Below are 22902 nucleotides of genomic sequence, written 5' to 3'. Positions count from 1 at the left end.
TAACCCTGGCATTGAGCGTTTGGCGCTGCGGGAGATGGGGTAGATCTCACCTGTAGAGGTTGGTGCTGTTGGTTGTTTTGTTGCCCAAAGTTGCCCAAATCTTCATTGACTTGTTTGAGGTGCATAATTCAGGGAACTAAAGTACAAATAAATTAACTTCTGCACCCTCGCTGTGATTTCTGTCTTGCCTTGTCAACCTGAAAGCAACGACGACAAGTTGAACCATCATCAACTCAGATGGCAGTGGCAAAGAGCCATGTGTGTGTTCACGAGAGCGACAGTCGCCTTTTATCTGCCGGTGCCATTATGTTAATATTGGACACAATGGAGGTTGTGGCAGCAACAGTTCGCTGTCTTGAAAGCACCTCAAGGATAATTCTTTTAAAGTTTTTTGACAACCAAATGTTGGATGGATGGCCATGAAATTTCATTAAGACATTCATGGCAGCATTTTATTTGACATGTGTCAATTAAGGTTCATATAGCAGTCAGCAGTGGCATCATACAGACAGAGGTAGTCCAGGTACAGTTGCCAAGATGTGTCAAATATAGTAAAAAATGTTGCTTTTATGGAGAGTTGATGCGTGTCGATACAAGGAAAAAGAACAATGGCATGTGCTGACGCATTGATGCAGGTCAGCCCTTGATGACGTGCATCAAAATGCCACTGATGTGTGGGCTTACATAGAAAACAATGAATGCAGGGGTTTAGTCATGCGAAACACATTGTCGGTGTGTTATGTTTTGTGACAGTAGGTGGGCAGGTACCTAAAATGTCACCAAATGTTAGCTTAAAAAAAAAAAAAGCAATTATTTTATTGATGCACAGAACAGCAGAGTTTCATTCCCCATCAAGCGAGTGTAAAGCTAGGGAACGTTAATGACCATTGCATAACTGGAAGATAAATGGTTAAACTGCTTTTCTGTCTCTGCAGTCAGACAGCAATGAACTGACGGCTGAAAATTAATAATTAAAAACACTGCCCACTCACTCAAAACTCTGTTAATGTTGATGATGTATGTGTGTGGAAAAAAAAAAAAAAAACATTCTCCATTCTGTGTGTTTGTCCTCTATCTGTAAGCCTGACCAAATGGATGCAGACTTGACTTGGAGCCAATCTCATTAGACTGTTTTCCACCTCCAGCACTCGTCCAGCTCATCGAATCATGATCAGTTACTGAAAACTAATCTTGTTTTCTCTTCAGGTAAATCAGAGCGTTTTTTTTTTTCTTTTTTTTCTGTCTGATTCTCATCTTTGAAAACTTTTTACTTTTGGGATTAATTTTCTCTGATAACAAAAGCCTGTTAGTGTCGATTTTTTCCCTGCCGGCTATTTTCTGTAATCATAGCTGAATCTGTGAGATTCCGTAAATCAATTTATATTTTAGGATGCATGGTTTAATAATTGAAACAACTTTGTTTGTTGTTGTTTTTTTTCACGGAAAGAGAGACACAGGAGTTGTCTTGAATACATACATTTGTGTACAGTATGCACATACTTCAAACAAACATAACAATATATTTTTTCCATACACAGATACTTTTAGAACTAAAAAGGTTAAGCTTTGATGAGCATATGCATTTGTGTGTTTGTGTGTGCTCTACAGACTCTCGGGATACTGGGATTAATGGGAATTGCCATTTTCATCTCTGTGGAAACGATGCTGATGATGGTAACCACGACTACAGCTACATCCAGCAGATTCTAACTAAACACACATCTTTGTCATGTAACATTTAAGGCACTCACAATTTGCAACATGCAAATGCAAATTAGGAAATTAAATTCTCTCTCATTGTCATGTGTTACCGGTTTTTAATGAACGTCAGGACTTCGATGATTAAGATGCCAGTGAACACACATTTATTTCTATCCCCTCACAGAGTAGATGTTAACTCATTTCTTATAGCAGTTATAGGCTTGCAATTCCTCTGTGTATGTGTGTGTGTGTGTGTGTGTGTGTGTGTGTGTGTGTGTGTCTTACCTGAGATTGATTATAATGTCCAAAAGCTATAATCAAGAAAATGATGAAAATGTACCCAGACAAAAGAGGGAAGTAAATATTTAATGCTCAAAACAAGAATGACTGTAGATAACAGACAAAAACAGATACAAACAAAGAAGAAAACACAGAAGAATCCATGTAAATGTTGGGGACAGTAAAGGTTATGCAAACAACAAAACAACTGACTACATGACTGCAACCATATTTGCAATTGAAAACATGTAAAGTCTAACTTATAATTTGTCCCAAGGCATATGTTCTAAAAATAGATGAAGAGTTTTGGCTATGCCTCTGTTGATTTTAAACAGCATTTTCAGAGCTATTTACTTTGAAGATAAATATGAAGGGAACTCATTTGAGCTGAGGCCAATTCCGTAATGATTCTGTAATAATTAAGGAGGATTTGAGGGTGTACTGTGCTGTGTTGATGAGAAGAGTTGCTTTCAGTGTATGCGTTAACCCCTCGGAAATGTTTAAAGGGAAAGGAAATATTTTATATACATATACGTCCAGGAGTGTATGTAAATCAACATGCAGACTTCAGTTGGGTGCAGACTCTCTGATGGGCTCCAGGTTGTTTCAATCAAAAGGTTCCTTAAGATTTTATGTGCTGTGTTTTAAATCAATGTACAGTCAAAACAATAGATGTCTTTGAACGTCATAAAAAAAAGCTCATTAATGAGTGAAATAACTATTATTGGTTAACTGTCTGTCTGTAATCAGTTACCATACAGTTTATGAAAGGACTGACAGTCTGAGATTCGGATAGTTGATCAATAAACATAATCTAGTCTGTTTGTGGATGTACTTTATTTTATTTATTTATTTTTCAGTTAAATGAAGACGTGGCTTCCAGAGCAATTGTACAAAATTTATTAAAAAACGTAAGAATACTACAATAAAACTAGATGACCACTTTGTTGTTATAAAATTAAATACTTAACTGCCAAAGCAAGTACTCTAGTAGATCTACTACTAGTACATTTAAAATAGCAACTGTGATCCTAAAATGTCATGAAATGTCATGTCTGAGCAACAAGTAGGTAAAAAATTTCCTAGTCCGAAAAAAATAAAGGTTATAATTAATAAAACGAAGAACTAGACTTTATCCAATTGTATTTCACCATGCATTTCCCTTATATTATGCGCACACACACACACACTACCACTGCAAACAAACACCCTTAAGCGTCGTGCTGTATTTATCTGTATGCAGGTGCACAGCAAACCAAATGGCCAGTGCCCCCAACAGTGCAGCCTGAATATCAACATTAAACGAGGGAGCACAGACACAGCATTGGAACATTTTAAAAGGATGGAGAGGGCACGGTAGGTTCACATAGACAAAATATAAGCAGTAGATAGAAGTAGGCAAAACAGTAACACACTATCCTCTACTATGGTCACACCTGCCAAATATAGCGCAGCTCAAATCCTGGCTCACTGGACACCTAAATGAAACTTGTAATTTTTGGTAAAAATCAAGACAGGTGGGATCTACAACTGCAACTCTAGTACATGTACGAATCTGTCGAGCCCAAACGTGTGGTCAGCATAGTGGGTATGTGTGGAGGGCAGTGAGTCTGTAAGAGAGCAGGTATCAGTATCAGCAGTCGAGTTTAGTTTACGGGTTTTTAGCACAGCAGCGAGGCAAGCGCACACAGCTTTGGTAATCCTTGAGGGCAAAACGTGTCAGTCATTCAGTCATCACCTGCACTGCTTAAAGTCCATGTAAAGCAATAACAGATATGTGTTCTGAGCTTGTCACACCACAAATAAAAATGTGTAATTAACCACTTAGCCAAATTTGAATGGTTAAGGAAATTGCCAAGTATCTAAGAAGAAAGAGGAAGTGTGTGGGTGTGAGGGACGGTGGGTTTACATGGTGATTGTGTGTGTGTGTGTGCATTTTTATGTGTATTATCTCCTGGCTAGGAAGAATGTATTTTGTGGCTCAGTCCATTTGAGTGTGTGTGTGTGTGTGTGTGTGTGTGTGTGTGTGTGTGTGTGTGTGTGTGTGATGGGATTATTTGGCTGGATAGGATACCGTCTGGCATCTGGGAGGTTCCTAACCGAGGCTGCAGCTGAAATACATAAATTGTAAAGAGGGTGAATCACCTGGGATTGCACAATCATATTTCACATACACAAGCACACACACACACACACACACACACACACGCACGCACAGCAAGCAAGAAACTGAAGCACACATTAATTCACACTGTCTTGTAGGGGCATGAAACACAAAATGGCTCTCAGTTTTTCTTTTATCCACACGACCACACACACACACACTCCTCTTTACTAATTCTCTCTCTTACACACACACACACAAACTCATTCACAGACTCAGTCGGCTGAGTAAAGGCAGAAATGCTTCTGTAGTACCAAATATTAAAGACTGTCAAGTACCAAAAGCTGTCATTAATGTGTGTAATCTTATTTACATATTATCTGATCAGATAGTCCCAGATTCATATTGAGATATTGGTCATTTTTTTCAGCGTTGATTTTCTAAAATTAAAAGCGTAATGCAAATAAAAACAGAATTTTTAAGCCTCTCTCCACTTTTATTCAAATACAAATACAAATAATTTTGCTGTATACCTGTATACAAATACAAATACTGTGCTCTCTGCACATCCTTAGACAGAACTCAATATCCTTTTGTAATCGCGTGATTGTGGGACATCACAAAAAGCAGTGGATGCTGTCTGGCTCGACAGAATAGAAGGTAATGGAGAATGCAGGCATCGATCCCGCTACCTCTCACATGCTAAGCGAGCGCTCTGCCATTTGAGCTAATTCCCCTCTTAAAGACAGTTATGAGAGAGGTGCCAACAGGTCGCAAAATATTCAAAAGCAGTTGCTTCTCTGTCATTGTATAAGGGACGTGGTTGTAAGAGGACTCTCAGCAGCAGGCCAGTTAGCTCAGCTGGTTAGAGCGTGGCGCTAATAACGCCAAGGTCACAGGTTCGATCCCTGTACTGGCCAGTAAGTGCTGTCGTAAAGGGAGAAGTCCTTGTGTCGCCTGCAGATGGAATGAAATTTGATGTAAACTTCCCACTCTTTCTAACCCATGAGTTGACCAACAGTGCCACATCATCTCACATGTGTATCCCATGACGGCGAAAGCTTCATGTCCTTCTTACTCTAGACTACTACCAACGTAGCCCCATTGAAATGCACATGTCCTTTTCCACACGACCACGTGGCCTAAAGGACAAGGCATCTGACTTCGGATCAGAAGATTGAGGGTTCGAATCCCTTCGTGGTTGGATGCCCCCACTTCCGTCGGATTCGCGTATGTGTCTGTTGAGTGAGGAAAATCCCAATGAGAGGCTATGGACATCAAGCAATGCGACGTTGCTGACTATGGGTAAAAAACTACTAGTGGTCACAGAGATGCAGGAGATTACGCAAGGTGCGTGGTAAAAGCTTTGGGAACTTAGAGGAAATATGTTTTTTCCGTGATTAACATTTGTGTCAGAGGGTGTATCTGTAAGAATTCAGCACTCTTGTTCTGCTTATTATGGGCACAATCAGCAGGAGTAACGCTTTAGACATGTTGATTTTCTAAAATTAAAAGCATAATAAAAACAAAAAAAGGATTTTTAAGCCTCTTTCCACTTTTATTCAAATACAAATAATTTTGCTGCCTCAACAAATACAGTTACAAATACAAATACTGGGCTCTCTGCACATCCCTACTGTACAATTTAATTTTATCAATATGAACGTACAATACAACCTTTCACTGCTTAACCTATGAATGTATGGTAACCGTTGCATTGCATTGTTAACATGAAATGTCAACTGCACTATTATTATAGACCGCTTAATTGTAAAGTGTAAACAAAACTTTTAAATAACTATTATCTGAGTTGTAGATGATTATGAAAACCACTTACAGATTAAACATTAAATGCTTATCACAATACTGACACCTTGTGCTTATGCACACCAACAGCACAGTAATGAAAAGAATAAAACTATTTTCATAACCTATAACTCAGCTAAATGATCCGTATCTCTGTTCACACAATGTAAATAATGTACACATATACTGATATTACATATAAATATCCCTGTTTGCTTCTATCACTGGAGAAATACCTAAATACCATAACCTTACGCTACAACTCAGTGGCTAACACACCACGAGTGCTATGCTACTTGACAGAGCAATTTTCTAGTGTGCCATCTGCAGCGAATGCTTTGCTGTTTGGTACCCACCAAGAGTAGAAAAGAATAAAATGAAGATCCAATGTTCTCAGGGTCGCTTCAGTAGTTGACTGAACACTTAACTTGCTTGAACAGTTTTTTGTTTTTTACTGTACAGCACTATATCAAGTACAAGTCACAAGTAATATCTAAACTATATTTCAATGTCTCTGCTGTCCTCTCACCATACTGCGCCTTTTTCTTTCACACTAGACATCGTCATCCTACCCTAGAGTGAAGAAGACGGGATTTGGGTTGTTTTACACCAACAGCAATCAATTATTCCACTTTGAACCAATAAGCTAAACTGTCAAATCCATTTTTGCACAAAATGACTGTGTGGACACACTGGATTTACATTGTAAGTGTGTTTTGAAGGAATCTTCTAATGGTCAGTATGAACAGGATGGATGATTACAGCAAGAAAAACCTGTTTGTTGTTTTAAGACAGACATGAAAAAAATGTGACCTTGTCATTTACTTTAATTGCAGATCTGTGTCAGTAGGCGAACTCCAGTCTTGTACATGAAAGCTGGACATGCTACACATCCATTAAGCATCCTGACACCTTCTTTCCATCCCACTACATATAAGGCATACAACTCTCTGCTTTCACACTGGACTTTGGAATTGAACGGGTAAGTCGGGAGGTGCAGAATCATCCAATATAGATGTAACGCCTAAGGATACTGGGCAAATCTCGACACATCCACATCGAGGAGAAAAGACGAAAGGCGAATAGTTCAAAACAAAGAAAGGAAGAACCGACTGAAAAGAGGAGAGTGAAGGGAGGGAAGGAATAAACGAGCAGAGAAGACATGAAAGGAGAGGAGAGGGAGAGATCATTTGTGATACGTAGAAAGGTAGCCAGGTGTTGCTGTCTCTTTGCTCTGTAGAACCGGACCCTCCAGCACATCCCTGCTGTGTGTGTGTGTATGTGTGTGTGTATGTACTCACGTTGAGGCTACTTCTTGCTCTGCTCATTACTCTCTTAATGGAACAGAGACATCTGCTTCATCTCTCTTTCCCTCTTTCTTTCGCTGTATCTGTCTTCAGTTTCTTTCTTTCTAGGTCTCCCTGGAAACTTGGGAACAAGGGAGAAAAAACAGAGAGAGAGAGAGAGACGGAGGGAGGTTGTGTTTCCAGCGTGCAAAAGAAGGATGAAAAAGAACGATGGTGCTAAATGACCAAGTGGGACACTACTGAAGAGAGGGGGGAGGAAGACAGGATAGCGGAGAGAATGTAAGATGAGTAGAGGTGTGAGGAAGAGGGGAAGGAGGAGGAAGAGTGCCAGCTCTTTGCCCCAGGCTGGGTAATAATGATGCTAATGAGTTAGATCAACACAAGGTTTGAGTGCCACGATTAAGATATTTGCTGGCAAACAGCCTGAGCTGCCACACTGTAAAAAATAACGCAGTTTACAAGGAAAATGTGGTTTGTGTTTCAGCATCTGCAGCATTTTACAAAGTCTGAAAAAATCAATAAAGAAAACTACGTTTTTGTACTGCAAGTCTGCCAATGCAGAAACCAGTGATGATATTTGTATCCATAGCATTCATGGATCCATAACCAGTGAGTGCAGTTATTATGTTTTTATATGTGATGCTCATGTTTGTAGCAGTTAATATGCTTACTACTGCCAACACATACACACAACACACAAAGAAGACCACAGATATTGTGCTCTTTGAACACATTCCTATCTGCATAAAGTTTTCTTAATAAACGTATGCTATTCTTTTGCAAGGTGCAATTAAGAACATAAAGTGGGGGCAGTATATCACTATATGAAGTAATGTCAGCACCAGACTCAGAGCTACAGAGAGCTTTGCTCTTGATTTAATGGGATTCACCTTCATGTTATTCTGTAGTCCAGCGACACCCTCACTACGGATCACTTGGATTTATATGATTGTGTTTTGATCTTGGTTTAAGATATGTGGATATACTTTCAGCACAACACTGTTTTATCTCTGAGATCCTTATATCCCTTATACATTTATAAACCACTAATGGCTAATGCTAGCTATTCTATGCAAAATTTCCATTGGGAAACAGTCATTTTAGGGTTAGGGTTAGTTTTTGAGTGAAACTAAATGTTAAATTAAGTGTATTTTTTATTGATCAAGTTTACCTAGATTTGGACTTGGAAAAAAAACAGCTTTATTTGATGGCGAGCTACCACCGAACCTCCATGTGGAATTGAAACTAACTGAACCAAACTCAAACTCAAACAAAGTGTGGTAAGATTAATTAAACTTTTCTGAACTTTCACTGAACTCTTTGGAACTCAAAGACCAAAACCTGAAAGGCCTATTTTGTGTTTATGTAATTATTTTTTGGTGCTGGCATTATTTCAATATATCATTTTAAAACATTGGTATTCATATACATTGGGCTCCCAACCAAACCTATCTTCTATAACGCAGCTGGTTTTAAACATTCAAACAATAAACAATTCAATAATGTTGAAGCTAATCACATATGCTACACTGGCCTAACTCTTCAGAGCAGTCAAGAATATCTTTGTGTATGTTTGTGTAATAGCTATATCTTTATAAAGTTAGACTCAATTTTATGTACTGATTATGTTTGAGTCATTTTAATGTACAGTAATGTTTACAGAGTTGGGTGAAAAAACACAAAGGTTTCTGTTATGTAACATCAGTTTTTGGCAGGTTACCAGACCACCCATCCACCTTCAGAGGACGTCTCTAGCTATGGCTCGACGGTGGTGATGGATGTTTCTTTCACTAGGGTGGAAACTTCCCCACTTATACACACTGCATGAATTGCATTTCCACCTGGCTGACACTGGCTGAAATGTGATTCCCCTCCAGGTTTTCTCCTGACAGATTCGATCCCATTCTCATCTCTGTGGACACTGTGAGCTTTTAAACCTCATCCGGATAAGATATCCAGAAGCAGATTACATCTCAAAAAGCTAATGTAAATGTAGTGAAATCTGTTGCAGATAAATAAGGACAAACAATGTAACAGAGAGTGGTGGCTGGGGTACTTTTGCAGTATACACATGGACCAAAGAGGAAGGAGGAAAACAGTGAGGAAAGAGGAAGTGGAGGGGAGGAGATATTTATATTTATTTTTATGTATTTGAAAGTGAGGGGAGGAATATAGAGAAAATAAGTAAAAGTAAACAACTGCCTGAGAAAATTACAGGATGAAGAGATGAAAATGAGACCGAAATATTAAACATGAGGGAGGTAGGAGTAGAAAATACGCACAGTGAACAGGTGTCGGATGGACAGATAGAGAGATGGAAAGAGAGAGGAAGTAGGAAGAGGATCAGGGAAGCTGAGAGTGACAGGAAGATATGAAGCTGGAGAGAGAAATGAGGAGAGAGAGAGAGAGATGGGGGGGGGGGGGGGGGGGGGGGGGGGGGGGGGGGGGGGGTTGAGGTAAAATGACAGAAAAACAGGGAATCCAGAGAGAGAGAGAGAGAGAGAGAATACAAATGAGGGAGGTGACAGGCAGCTGCGATGATACAAACAGAGCAGAAAAAGAGAATATAATAGATAAATGAGGGAGATCTGATGCATTAGTCATGTACATTTTGTATGTGTCTTATATGAAATCTGTCATTTGTTCCTGAGTACATTATGAATATGCATGCATATTTATATTTAGCTGTGTTCATCAGAGTTATTTTCAGGGCAAAAATTAAAACGTTACGGTTTGTTCTGAGATGAAAAACATGTTATGAAAGATCTTTTTTATAAATTAACAGATTTCATTTCAAGCTGAACACAGAGCTGTTGGATATTTCTTTTTATTCAAAAACACATACAGTATATCTACATAATCCATACAGATATATATTAACCCTCGACTGAGCATCGTAAACAACATTTTCAGCTCCATAAAATGATCTTGGATCAACTGTTAATCATTTGTAAAACCTTCAGTCAGATGCAGTGAGGTCTCTTCTGTGCATGCGCCGATATTTGGGATGCACTTAAAAATGAATTCAACTGCTTGTAGGTCAAGACATTTACACCTTGTACTGCTCTACCCTCTGTGCCCCTCTGCAATAGCTGATAAACTGAAGCCTGAGTATATCCCTGTCTGTGCAGGATATTACCAAGAGAGGTAGGCTTCGGTTTTTACCTCAAGAGCACAGGAATTTTTAATTTAGTGATGTAGTTTCAGTGATTTTCTCTGCCAGGTGTTTAATTTAGCATATGAGCAGAAAGCCACAGTTGGCCTCATCATATTTAAGCTTTTCAGAAAAGAGATGACAAGAAGTCTTTATGAGGAATTACACTGAGAACACAAAGTATGTGTAACAGGAGCAATGTTGGGCAAGTTACTTGGAAATCATCATCAATTAATGATTAAACATTACTGATTTTAAAACTTATCACTCAGCAGCAAAACTAACATGTTACATTCTTGTTACTTTGATTTCAGCTCCATCTAAGAATCCTCCATGTACTTACGCTGCATCTTTTGTATTTAACACATGTGAAAAAAGAAAATGATGTTTGTGGTTTAACAGCAGCCTCAGTGATGCACACGGCACTCCAGAAGTCCCGACCTCAGCTGCACAATTCACATCCTCCAACTCTGAACTAAACTAGCGTCAGGTGACTCTGAATGTAGACGTACCTGTGGCTAACGTTAGCAAGCCGGCTAAGAACACACAACATGTGGATAAGACAACATTCCTCCTCCTCCAGAGCGTCTGTCAGCTGAACACAGAGACCAAAACTGATATCAACCCTCCATTAATGCAGTAAGACAGCAAGCACACCGACCTCAAAGTGTAAAAGCAACAGAGTTACTGCGATTAGCAACAGTGATGTAATTACTGAATTTCAGATTGTAATCCATTACACTACTTGTGACTGAAAAAAGTAATTACATTAAGGACAGGTAGTATGGCAGGACTTTGACTCTGTAGTTCTAGTTTCTAGCCTCAGAAAAACTAAAACAAATTGCAAAAACACAAAAAAACACATTCAAACACTGGTGAAACTTTCACCCACTTCTGACATTTATGGATACCTAGCTGATGGCAACACTATTTTATTAATTCTGTGCAAGCTAATCCTTACCTTATACACAACAGCTACACATAACCTCAGCTCTTTTTCTAAAGTTGTTGTTGACTAGACATACATGTTGTTCATAATCAGGCCACATTATTCTTTAATTATAATCACAAAGGAAATTATGCTTCCATTCTTACATTTCCCCCGTGTTATATACAGTGACATGAGTGTAAAGTCGTGTTATTTGTATGTAGATTGAAGAGACTGGGTTCGGGTGCTACTGCTTTGCTTTATGTTGGTCCGTTCACTGTGACTGAGAATGAGAATTGTGGCGAACAGGTTTGCAGTGAAAATGGTCTTTGCTAGAGAAGATTATTGAAGCTTTTTCTTCCACCTGATTTAACTTGTCTAAGAGAAAAAAAACAAAAAAACAAAAAAACACTGGTGAGGGTCCAAAAAGGTGACAACTTAAATGAGAATATAAGCATTACATGACAGCCAGATCTTCACATATATTTATTTTGCCATCAACTGTTCAGCATATATTATTCAAATTCAACAAAATTACAATAAGCAACCAAAGCACAATGTCAAAAGCATGACTTTGAAAACAGACTGCTTACTTCAAACATGTTTTCCAGGCTGCAGCTTATGTCTGTAAAAGTTGTTGAAAAAGCAGCAGAGGAGGCGTCACGAGAGCCACCAGAATGATGGTGTAATGTTTGCTCACAAATATGACTATTAACACAGGGTGAAGTTGATGTACGTCATCACTGAAAATATGTAAGATGAGTTGGATAAGTTGTAAACACCCCCAACCCCTAAAATACTTTTTTTTTTTTTTTTGCAGATCTGCACAATTTATGTGGATGACCTCGTTGGACGTAAAAACCATTTGGTAACAAGTTTGCACCCCTGAATGCTAAACCGAAGGGTTTTCATGATGTGTTATTTGTGCAGAAACAGAGCAGAACCGTTTAGTTCTTTAGGTTTCTTTTCCTGCTATTGTACCTTTCAAGTCTCTCACTGCAGAAACTCATAAATACACAAAACAACAGTGTGTGCGTTCCGCGACACTTTCTCCAGACACAACAAAAGGAGGTTAATGGGGTAACCTCTATCTGAAAACCAAAGCATTTCACACACTCGCTACAGTTAATGAACACTAACACAAACACACACAAACACACTGAAGGGGTTGATGGACTTATCGGGTGTTGCCCTTGAAACTGTGATCACTGGCTAATGATAACACTCACGCATACAGGCACTGGAGGACGTCAATGGAATGGACGAGTCTACAGCTGTGAATACGACCCACTGCTCATGTGCACGCACACACACACACAGTGCTGCTGTATTTCAATGATGTTTCAGTGTGCATGTGTCTAAGGCAAAGTGGGTATCAGAGATAAAACATTGACACAAGAAATGAGGTGACGGAGAGGAAGAGATGGCGGTCTTGATTATTCTGAGAGACAGAAAGATAAGAGAAGCCAGAAGACAAAAGACAAACACAAGAAGGAAAATGAGAATTAAAAGATGATGAAGTAGAGATACGACAGATGGGGAGACAAAAAGACTGAAAAGAGAGACAGCGAGCGCTATCATTACTCAACGTCTAAAGCTAATGATGTGCGTATCATGTCAAGCGCTCGGAGATTAATTAAATAAATCAAATTAAGATCCCACAATAGGTTTGGATGTAAAGGTCACAGTCAGAGCTTCAACCTGTTCTATCAAATTACCATCTGAGCTGGATTAACCCGCATGTTGATTACATGCTGAGGACAAAGCGAGAGCCCAGGCGGCATCGACACCAGATTACCATGGAGATAACAGGAACCACTTAGATCCACACAAGTGTTACATTATACCAGTCTGATGAAAAACATATTCTCTGTGGTAGCATTTCTCTAAAACGTGAACCACAAGCCAATAAACCCAAATGGTTCCATTGGAGATGTTTCTGTCATGTAACTGTGGGTTAGGGTTATGTAACAATCCCCAGTAGTCTACCTGGTTCTTGGATGGGTCTGACCCATAGACTGTATATAAAGATGGACGACACATGCCCACTTCCTGTTGCTATGCAAATATCTAGTTTCCAGGGGTTGCCATCTTGCTTGTGGGATGTAGAGTTGGGAAGGCTGGCAGGACACACCCCCTTCTGTCAAGGTCAAAAGTGAAGATGGTCCTGGTCTTTCGGTCATCTGCAGTCGTCTCGTCGAACTCTTCGTTGAGTTTGGACTTGATCTCTGTGGTCTTGAAAGTACTCTGAGACTTCGTTGAAATGAACCCAGCATCATCCACACTGATAGGGGACATGCAGGAGCCATGATAGAGGTTCAGTAAACCAGCCTAAACCAGCCAAAACCAGCTGGTAACCAGCAGCTATATCTGGTAATGAATCACAGATGAAAACATACGTTAGCATCTCTTTCTTCAGAGCCTGCTGCAGTCTGCTGCATCTGACGGAGGGCTGATTGCAGCTGTCAATCATGACGTCACACCCCCTTTTTATATCATCAAATAACTAATTAAAAACAAGCTTATCAGAAAAATGAGCACATACATCAGCACTACCTAAAATGACATTAGTGTAGTAGTGTAATACAGAATAGTTGTGTCATGTCATCACTTTGTGAAACAGAACCATCTCAAGTAATTTTGTGCCCAACGGTGGCGATCATCCTTTGTTGTTTTAGAAATAGAACGTCTGAATCACATCACAAATGGTGAGCATCAGTCAATAACACAATGGGTCTCAAGTCCATTTTTATATGTATAGCCCAGTAACACAAGTGCAAAAAGCACTCGTACAAACATATTTGTTCTTAAGAGGCACAAGTGATTTAAGAAATTTTGTGGCATTCGTCAATTTTCTCGTACTTTGGATTTTCTCTTGGGGATTATACCTGTCACACAAGTTGATTCTCTGCAAGGGGAGAAACACTTGTTTGACTTGTTTGTACTATAATATCCCTATCTGAATGAATTGGGACTTTAAGTATGATACTGTTGTCAACTTGAATGATATATAGAACTAAAACAAACATGCAAAATTAACATTCTATTCATGATATTATCATCATTATGGCTGCCAGTTTACTGAGAAGTTTTTTTAGATTTGAGTAGTTTCCCTCTTTATTTCTGTCACAGTACAGTGCTGCTCTGATGACACGTCACTGCTTTTGTTTTTGTCTACTGATTTCTGACAGCAGGACTTGAAGCTCTGTGATGATTCTTTGGGAACATTTCTGTGACTGAAACTCGCCTACAAATGGAAGGGAACAGCCAGCCTTATACGGACATTTTAGGCATGTTGATGATGCAAATGATGAAATCTCAGGAGCGTTCGCCTCCTCACGAACAGGTGACATTCATCAGGCTGAAACAAGCCAATTACAACTAATTTGTGCAGACTTGGAACACTCGTACAAACAAACCTCACGGGATAAAGTCAGAGAGTTTCAGGATAATAATACAAAGAATGATCTTGCATGAGGTCCGTCGTGTTCTCCTTTCCACCTGTGGCCATTGTATAATCCCACAGAAGGGATAAGCATACACTAGTTGGATTTACTGAGTAAACTCTCAGTGCAGAACATAAAGTATCTCATCATGTCGAAGGAGTTACCACAACTAGAGACTGTAATGTGATTTCTTCATCCTTGACCAAAGAAAAGGGATAAAACAGTAAATCTGCGCTGGAGGGGAGTTGACATTTTATCAGTCGAGGTTTCTGCGTCTCTTTCAGTTCAATTCAAAGGTCTTTCTATCTCATTCTTCTCAAATCTTCCTCCTCACACTCCCTTTTTATCTCCTTATCATCTCCTACTCTACATCCCTTTGCCCATCTCTCTTCACTTTCTCTTCTTTTCTCTCTAAACCATTTATCTTTCTCTCCTGGCCCTCTACTTTTTCTTCCCAAATCCCTGTTCTCTCTGCATCTTCTCCAATTCAATTTAAAAAAAACCACCCCCTCCCTCTTCTCTCTGTTTCTGTAACTGTCTTTCTTTCCTCCCTCTCTCGCTCTCTAACGGAGTGTGAATGACTGAAGCAGAGTAATAAAGTTTGAGAGAAGCTGGCCAGCCACGTCTCCCACCTCCACTCAACAGTCACGCTCACCTCCATAACCAGGTTAGACTGTGTGTGTGTATGTGTGTGTGTGCGCTGTGGCTCAATTACCTACAGTTTAGTGTGTTACAAAGTGTGAAGTGTCTATCTGCCTCAGCTCAATAATCATACTACACACACACACACGCACACACACACACACACACACACTGCAGCAGGTTGTACTTCATAACTAAGTTAGTGTGTGTGTGTGGGTGTACTGTCTGGTGCCTGCCTCCTGACAGTCATGCAACATACACAGCTATATAACGTGATTAGAGTGTGTGTGTGTGTGTGTGTGTTTTCTGGTCTTATGTCTTACAGTTGTTGTCTGCTATGCAATAAAGACACAAACTAATAAAAACTCAGCAGGATTTTTTTCCTTTTTTTTCAGAAATGACAAAAACAACACATGTTGGCCTGAATTTCTACTCAAACAGCAAAACAAAATTATGACTCCTAATTAGTTCACTGGAGTCACCAACTGGAAAGTTGAACTTTAAACATGCAGGCTGTAGTTTGTCTTGGCATCTCTGTCAGTAACATACAGAAAGGTACAGCCTGTTTGTTTCCTGCAGGCTGTAATGTTACAGTAACTTACATACATGTTTGTTTACAGAGACAGGCTAGACACTAATGCTAACTCCTAACACAACTCATGCACATCCATTGTAATAATATTAGCAACAAACATATGATATCAATGTTTTGATCCTGCTGCAATAACATGGAAGCCTGAAGGTGTACGGTTGTGCCAGTTTTTTGGGTTTTTTTTCTCCCAATTCAATTCAATTTTATTTATAAAGCGCCAAATCATAATAAAAGTTATCTCAAGGCACTTTTCACATAGAGCAGGTTAAGACCGTACTGAGACCCAACATTCCCCCATGAGCAAGCACTTGGCAGCCAGGCATCCAAAGGCTTCGTGGCGGACAGTGGGTCAGGAAGAGACCAGTGACCTTTTCTTAGTAGTATGCAAATTATATGAAAATCACAGTGACACAAAGTTGACACTGAAAACAACTGTCACTGGAAAAAAACTGTCGGCATAAAAAAAACACTGTAAGGTTAAAAAGAACGACAACAAAAAAATCTGAAGATCGTCATTGAAAAAAAACATCAGAATTCAAAAAATATTAAAGTGAAATAAGATAATAAGTGATGACTGTGTTTTATTTTTCAGTGCCAGTACAACTTTTTTTAATGCCAATGTTTCTTTTTTCAGCTCAGATTTTGTTTTTTCAATGCCAACACTTAAAGGGGAACTATTATGCTTTTCCTTATTTTCAGTCATATATATTTATATATATAATGTTACAGTATCAGATGTTCACATTAAACGTGACCAATATGTCAAATAATGAGGTAAACATATGTAGAAGTAATCCCTGTAAGCAAAAAGCACCGGTTTCAGACTGCTCTGAACACTCGGTTTCCAACATTTTTTTCTACTTTCAGCCTGAGACGACGTCAGCTCATGACGGATTTCTTTATATGACCATCTGCTCTACATAGGGCACATGAATTTACTGCTCCGCTCCGCTAAGATTATGGCATTTTTCCATTGTTTTGGTGGTAGTCATGCTGAGAAGGGTGTTAAATAAAATAGTAGACTTCCTCCCCTTACATGTTATAGGCACCTATTTCCATCTTTTATTAACTCAAAACTATTTAACCTAGCCATCATCAGTTCAAAGGAGGCATTTTCAGTTATCAGCTTAACCCAGTCAGTAAATTCTGGTTGAGTCTGACTCCAGAAGAATAATTACAGCTGCAGTGATGAAACCTGTCAGTGCTGAACCATATTCTGCTTTAGATATTCCTGGTGGTGATTCTGTTTTATCTCCCAGTGAACAAAACTGTGGAGTTTCTGTTAAGAATTTTTCAAACCATTCACCCAATTTTCCAATAACATCTTTCCAGAAAGGAAAAACCAAACAACATTCCCACAATGAGTGTAAGAAGGTACCTTCCTCTATATTACATTTCCAGCATAAATTGTTCTGTATCAAGCCCATTTTATGGAGTCTTACTGGTATATAATAGTACCTATGAATAATCTTATAATGTGTAAATTTACCATGGACATCCCTAATGACCATTCTGTATTTGTTACTATGTCTTTCTATGTAGTTTCCTCAATGTTACAGGTCTTAAATTTTCATACTTTCAGCATTGAGCATCTGCAACCATATTGTAGAGGACTGAGGCTGAATCAAATCTCAAATCAAATCAAATCTCAAAGCAAATCTAGGTAACTCAAAAATATATTTTTTCCCCCTTCGCCTGGTTTGATGCCTTTTGCTTTGATGCTACTTCTTAACTGAAGGTAACGCCAAAAATCCCCCTTCTCTTTCAGACCAAAATGTTCACTAATCTCTTGAAATGACAAAAACTCCCTATCTTTATCCAGGTCTCCAATCTTATTCAAATTCCCCTCCCAGCCAGGATTTCCACAAACAAGGTTTCTTTCCTATTTTAATAGATGGATTATTCCAAATAGAGGAGTATTCTTGTCTGAATCGGGATACCTTCGCCCACACTACTCTAGAATGCTGCAAGATTGGATTCCTCTCCTCAACAATCAAACTAACCACAGCATTCTGCAACAAGGTCATGACTGGTTTGAATGGGGCAAATAGCTTTCTTTTCTATTTGTGTCCATCCGAGGTTTGAACCATGTCAGGAAGTGAGAGGAGCAGGTGGACCCAAACGCGGTAGACGGCAGGCAGGCAGGATCAGATGCATAATATTTATTGAAACTCTCAAAAGACACAGGAAACACTGAGAACAAAGAACACTAAACGCAGACGACTCAACAAAAATGGAAATGAGCTTGTAAATTGCTTGAAAATTTCTATAGAAATTGTCACTGGTATCATTATTGATATGTAGCTAAACTTTAGAGCAACTACAAGTTAAATGGTAATGATTTTTCCACACAGAGTAAGATTGATTTATTTCCATTTATCTAAGTTATTCTTTATTTTCTGACACAATGAAAGCATATTAAGTTGAATTATATTGTTCATGTCAGCGCTCAGTTGTATCCCAAGATTCTCCATCCCTGATGGTATCCATTTGAATTTGAATGCAGTAACTGCTGCAGGATGACACACCTTGGACACCGGCATAACCTCAGACTTGTGAATTAATTTTACCATATAATTTAACTTTTCAATTGTTTCCAAAAGAATAGGAGCTGACAAAGTCAGGTCTGAGGATAGCCAAAGAATGTCATCTACACACAAAAATAATTCATGAGCTACAGAACACCTGCCCAACCCAGTCTATTAAATTTAACCTCTGAGACAATCAGGTTAGTTTCCTGGATAAATGCCACATCGGACTGTTGAGATTTTAGATAACTTAAACATTTCCTCCTCTTTACTGTATCTTTTATTCCATTAATATTCCAAGAAAGTATCCTTACACACTTATTTGTAAACCATTGTTTGTGTTTTACATATAGGAGCCTTAAACAGTGGAAGACAAATAGATGTAACTCAATCATGAAGATGTGTGTCCTGTCCAACTAAAACACACATTAATTCTCCTCTGTGTGCAACAAGCTCTTGCATATGCTCTTAACTGACTATTACAATAAAATAAACCAACTCTGAAACTTAACAAAAACAAACATGAACCATGAACAACAAATAAAACCCAATCCCCCTCTGCTCAACTACTACAATTTACACTACATGTCATAATTTGCAGCATTGGGTTATCCCAGCTTCAGCCCTTTTAGAAAGAGGTAGTTAAACAAAAAATGTTTTAGCTTCATAGATCAGAAGAAAAAAGAGAGAAAAAAATAAAATGCCCAAAAAATTCTATGGATGCCTATCAGTTTGTCAATTAACTACAGTTTACCTTCAACCAAAATACTCAACAATCAAAACCAAAATATATCAAGCATAAAAACAGCTTTACAGTGGTAAACATCCAAATCAAAGCTATCCATCTATAGATTAGCCCCTAGGTTGCTTTACGTCCAACAAGTGTCCATCCATAGTTCAAATACAAATCTACTGCCTTGCAAGGATTATCAAGTGTCTATAAAGGTGCTGGGTTATATTTGGAGTAACAGAGTTTGTCCATCTTCTTAACATAGCCTCTGCTAAATCACTCTGGTACTGCTTGCTTTTGTAATGAGTTCCATGGCTTTACAGTGATCCTTGCAACTCACCCTCAGTCCTTTCCTTGAAAAGTGTATCACCGCAGGGTCGGCCAGTGTGATTCGGACATCCATCTCATGGGACGTCTTCCTGACATCAGAAAGCTTTCGTCTCTTTTCCACCACTTCCTTGGTCATGTCAGGAAAAAAACAAAATGTTGCTGCCTTGCCACTTTATGTCTCTTTTCTCCCAGTATTTCTCTCTCGCCACATTCAGCACGTGTTCCCGCTCCAGGTAGCTGTGAAAGCACATGATAAATGGGCCTCGGTAGGTGGCCCTCGTCGGGCGTCTGTGCCAGAGAGTGATGCACTCGCGGGAGCTCTTTTTCAGCCAGGCGTATTCCCAGGGTATCAGAGATGATCCGTCTCACATTTTGCCACTGCGCAACACTCTCCAGCTTCTCCTTAAGGCCAACCAGGTGGAGGTAGAGACGTCTGTCTCTGTTAGCAGCATCCTGCATAGCTCTCTGCAGGTCTTCACTTGTTTGGCTCTCTGTTTTATTTGATGACTTAACAGATGAAACATCAGACTGCAGGTCCTTAAGGCTATTGCTAAATCGAGACATTTCCTGTATGGCCTTTTGGAGAGTCTCTTGAAGCTCTGTCAGCACATTTATAGCGATGGCTGGTGTGCTAGCTTCCATTGTCGAGGATGCTGTCTTGTTAGCTGGTGTGCCACTAGCCATATTATCATAGCTAATGCCTTGTTTAGCAGACCTTGGTTTGGAGCTCGACACCACCATCTCCATGGTTTAATCATATGATTTAACAAGTGGGCTACTTGCACAACGCTTCTTCACCTTTTCACTCAGTGTTATTCCTCATGTAGTGGATATTTCCATCAAATTAGGACGAAATTCGGTGATTCCTCGGGAGATCAGCCTTAGGCGACCATATTGGTCAGCGGTCCCACGTGACTCCCCTGCATTATTTCTAACTGATCTGCTGAACAAAGAGCTCCAAATATGTCCATATGTTATGTTGACCAGTTTTTAGCGCTGCTAACAATGCTCTGCTAATTTGGTGAGGATCACGTTTCATTTCCTGTAAATTCTTCACAACATAAGTTTCCTGTTCTTTAGTCATTTAAAAATTTTAATATGAAGCAGCAAAGTAGGAAATACTGGGTTTTCATCGGCAGTAACTTAACACAACTGTCATGGACTCATGGTTTTTGGACTCTTTGTGTTTTTGTTCTTTTGGGTTCCTGTGTTCATTCTGTGTGTCTGTTTAATTTCAGTACGTATTTATAGTTATTGATCCTTTTAAGTTTTCAGTCACAGTATGGCTCTGTGTCGCTTCGTTGCTATTCTCCTCAGTTCCACCAGAGACCTCAGCCTTTCTCCCTGTTATGTTAAGACTGGACTGTGTTGGAGAAGACTGATTTGAGTTGTTTCCCTAAAAGACTATCTGGCATGATATTAAGTTGCCTTGCTTAGTTTGTACTCACACAGCTTATTCAGTCTTAGTTATTAAGAGGTTTATGTCGTCTGGGTTTTGAGTTTTCTGCTTTGTGTTTCCCTTCTGTGTTCCTGCACTCCTCCCCAGCCTGTTCTTACCTTCACACCTGCCCTGTATCAGTCTTATCAGCCCTGCCCTGCTCTCTGTGTTTCCCTCAGCCTATTGGCTCTCTGTTTGTTCTCCTGTTTTGTCACCTCACTCCCCTGTCCTGAGCTTCTCCGCCCAACTCCCCACCTGCACCTCATCTCCTCGTTAGTTCAGTTTGTTTTTAAGTCCTGGTTTTCTGTTCAGTCTTTGTTGGATCCTTTGATATATATTCAAGTTTGCTCAGCTTTACGTTGTTCAGTGTTTGCTTTGAATCTGCCAGATTTGTTTTTTTGCCTGCTTGAGTCTCCAATAAAGAAGTTTCTTCAGCTTCACTGAGCCTGCCGTCTCTGTATTTGAATCCATTCCTGCTACTCTTCATGACAACGACTCTGATACAGCTGCCCCTCGGCAGGCTTATGAAAAGCTGGCCAATCTGAATAGAGTGGAGCAGTTTTAGCATTTAGCATATTATCTTCCATATAATTTTGACTTAACCTGGGGGTATAATGTACTCTGTTTCCCTGTTGAATCTATTTTTAGTCTCCTTCTGCCAAAATCTCAACAATCACTTTGAGTACAGATATGGATAGAGACGATGGCTGGAACTATGACAGTCAACTTCACATTGTAATATGCTGTAGTTTTCCATAACATTTGCATTTAACATCGACTCAAATGATTGTTCGAAATGGCAGCCAATCCCACTGAGAATGAACACTTTCCCGTTTCAACATGACAATACCCTCATGCACAAAGCCAGGAATTATCCTCCAAATAGAGCACGTTTTTCTCTTAGGATGCAGTCGCTGGCCTAAAATATGGATAAAAAACAGCTGTGATGTTGATGAAAAGCATAATGTTCCTCCTCTCTGTTCTGCTGTTAACTCCTGTTATCTTCCAGTGTCTCTTATGGGCCGGGAGCCAGACTTTGCACAACACAGTTTTTTTTTCTCTTTGTCCTTTTCTCTCACCTCAGTACTATTAGTCAATGTATGAAGTTGCCAACTACTCATCTGGACATTAGCACTAATTGGTCTTAATGATCTTAATAACTCTCCTTTTAGTAATGCACTAATGGACATCTGTTTCTTTGTGGAGAGAGCAGCTCTCATTACTCCATAAAGGAGGTCAGCTCATTTGGATTGCACGGATTTCCATCCATGAGGCTTGCTCTCTCTCTCTCTAATGTTGTGGAATTGTCCCTCTACCAGGCACTAATGAACAGGAAGTATGTTTTAAGTGTATGCCAGGGAGTGTTCATGTAAGGCACAGAAAGACAGATCACGTGTTCTGTGTGTTGGATGTTGTGTTTGTGCATACATGTCCTGTAAGTCTGTTTAATTGTGTATGAGAGTGTGTGTGTGTGTGTGTATGTGTGCATTTATATATTAGCCTGCCGTGGTCCAGATGAAAAATGAGCAAACAAGGCAAGTGATTTTCTTCTTTAACGGTATCATGTCTCTGTCTGCAGGATTTCATTAGCGCTCATTAATTGAATAACAGAAGCTAATTAAGCTATTAATCATCAGTTTATGTAGACATGCTGCCCACCTCTTTCTCCTCCAAATCAAACTCTCTCTCTCTCTGTTGCCTCTTATCTGCTTCCTCCTTCCTTTCTCTCTTCTGTTTAGACTATACATGCATCTACCAAACGAAGGGTCTCCACAACACATTCTTACTCGTCCTGCTTCATACTTTTGCCCTCTCCTGTCTGTCCTTTCTCTGCTGTCTCTCCCAAATGTGTTTAGGAAATGTTAAAACAACTTGCAACGATTTAACAACTGGAAAATGTAGTAGGAAAACTGACAA

At 39.4% G+C, this 22902-nt stretch overlaps 1 long non-coding RNA gene and 2 other non-coding genes across 3 annotated transcripts; all 3 read left to right on the top strand.

The window, feature by feature from the left end:
* The first annotated feature begins 1087 nt into the window (after positions 1-1087).
* Positions 1088-1799, top strand: LOC121898224. Its single transcript, XR_006096385.1, has 2 exons — positions 1088-1206; positions 1609-1799. It is a non-coding gene; the product is annotated as an uncharacterized LOC121898224 (long non-coding RNA).
* Positions 1800-4930: 3131 nt separating this feature from the next.
* trnai-aau lies at positions 4931-5004 on the top strand. The gene has a single exon. It is a non-coding gene; the product is annotated as a tRNA-Ile (tRNA).
* Positions 5005-5215: 211 nt separating this feature from the next.
* On the top strand, positions 5216-5288 carry trnar-ucg. The gene has a single exon. It is a non-coding gene; the product is annotated as a tRNA-Arg (tRNA).
* Positions 5289-22902: the final 17614 nt, after the last annotated feature.

This window comes from Thunnus maccoyii, chromosome 6, assembly GCF_910596095.1.
Source record: "Thunnus maccoyii chromosome 6, fThuMac1.1, whole genome shotgun sequence".
Classification (NCBI taxonomy): Eukaryota; Metazoa; Chordata; class Actinopteri; order Scombriformes; family Scombridae; genus Thunnus; species Thunnus maccoyii.
The sequence above is the reverse complement of the archived record's forward strand: the minus strand, read 5'-3'. Positions and strand labels throughout refer to the sequence as shown.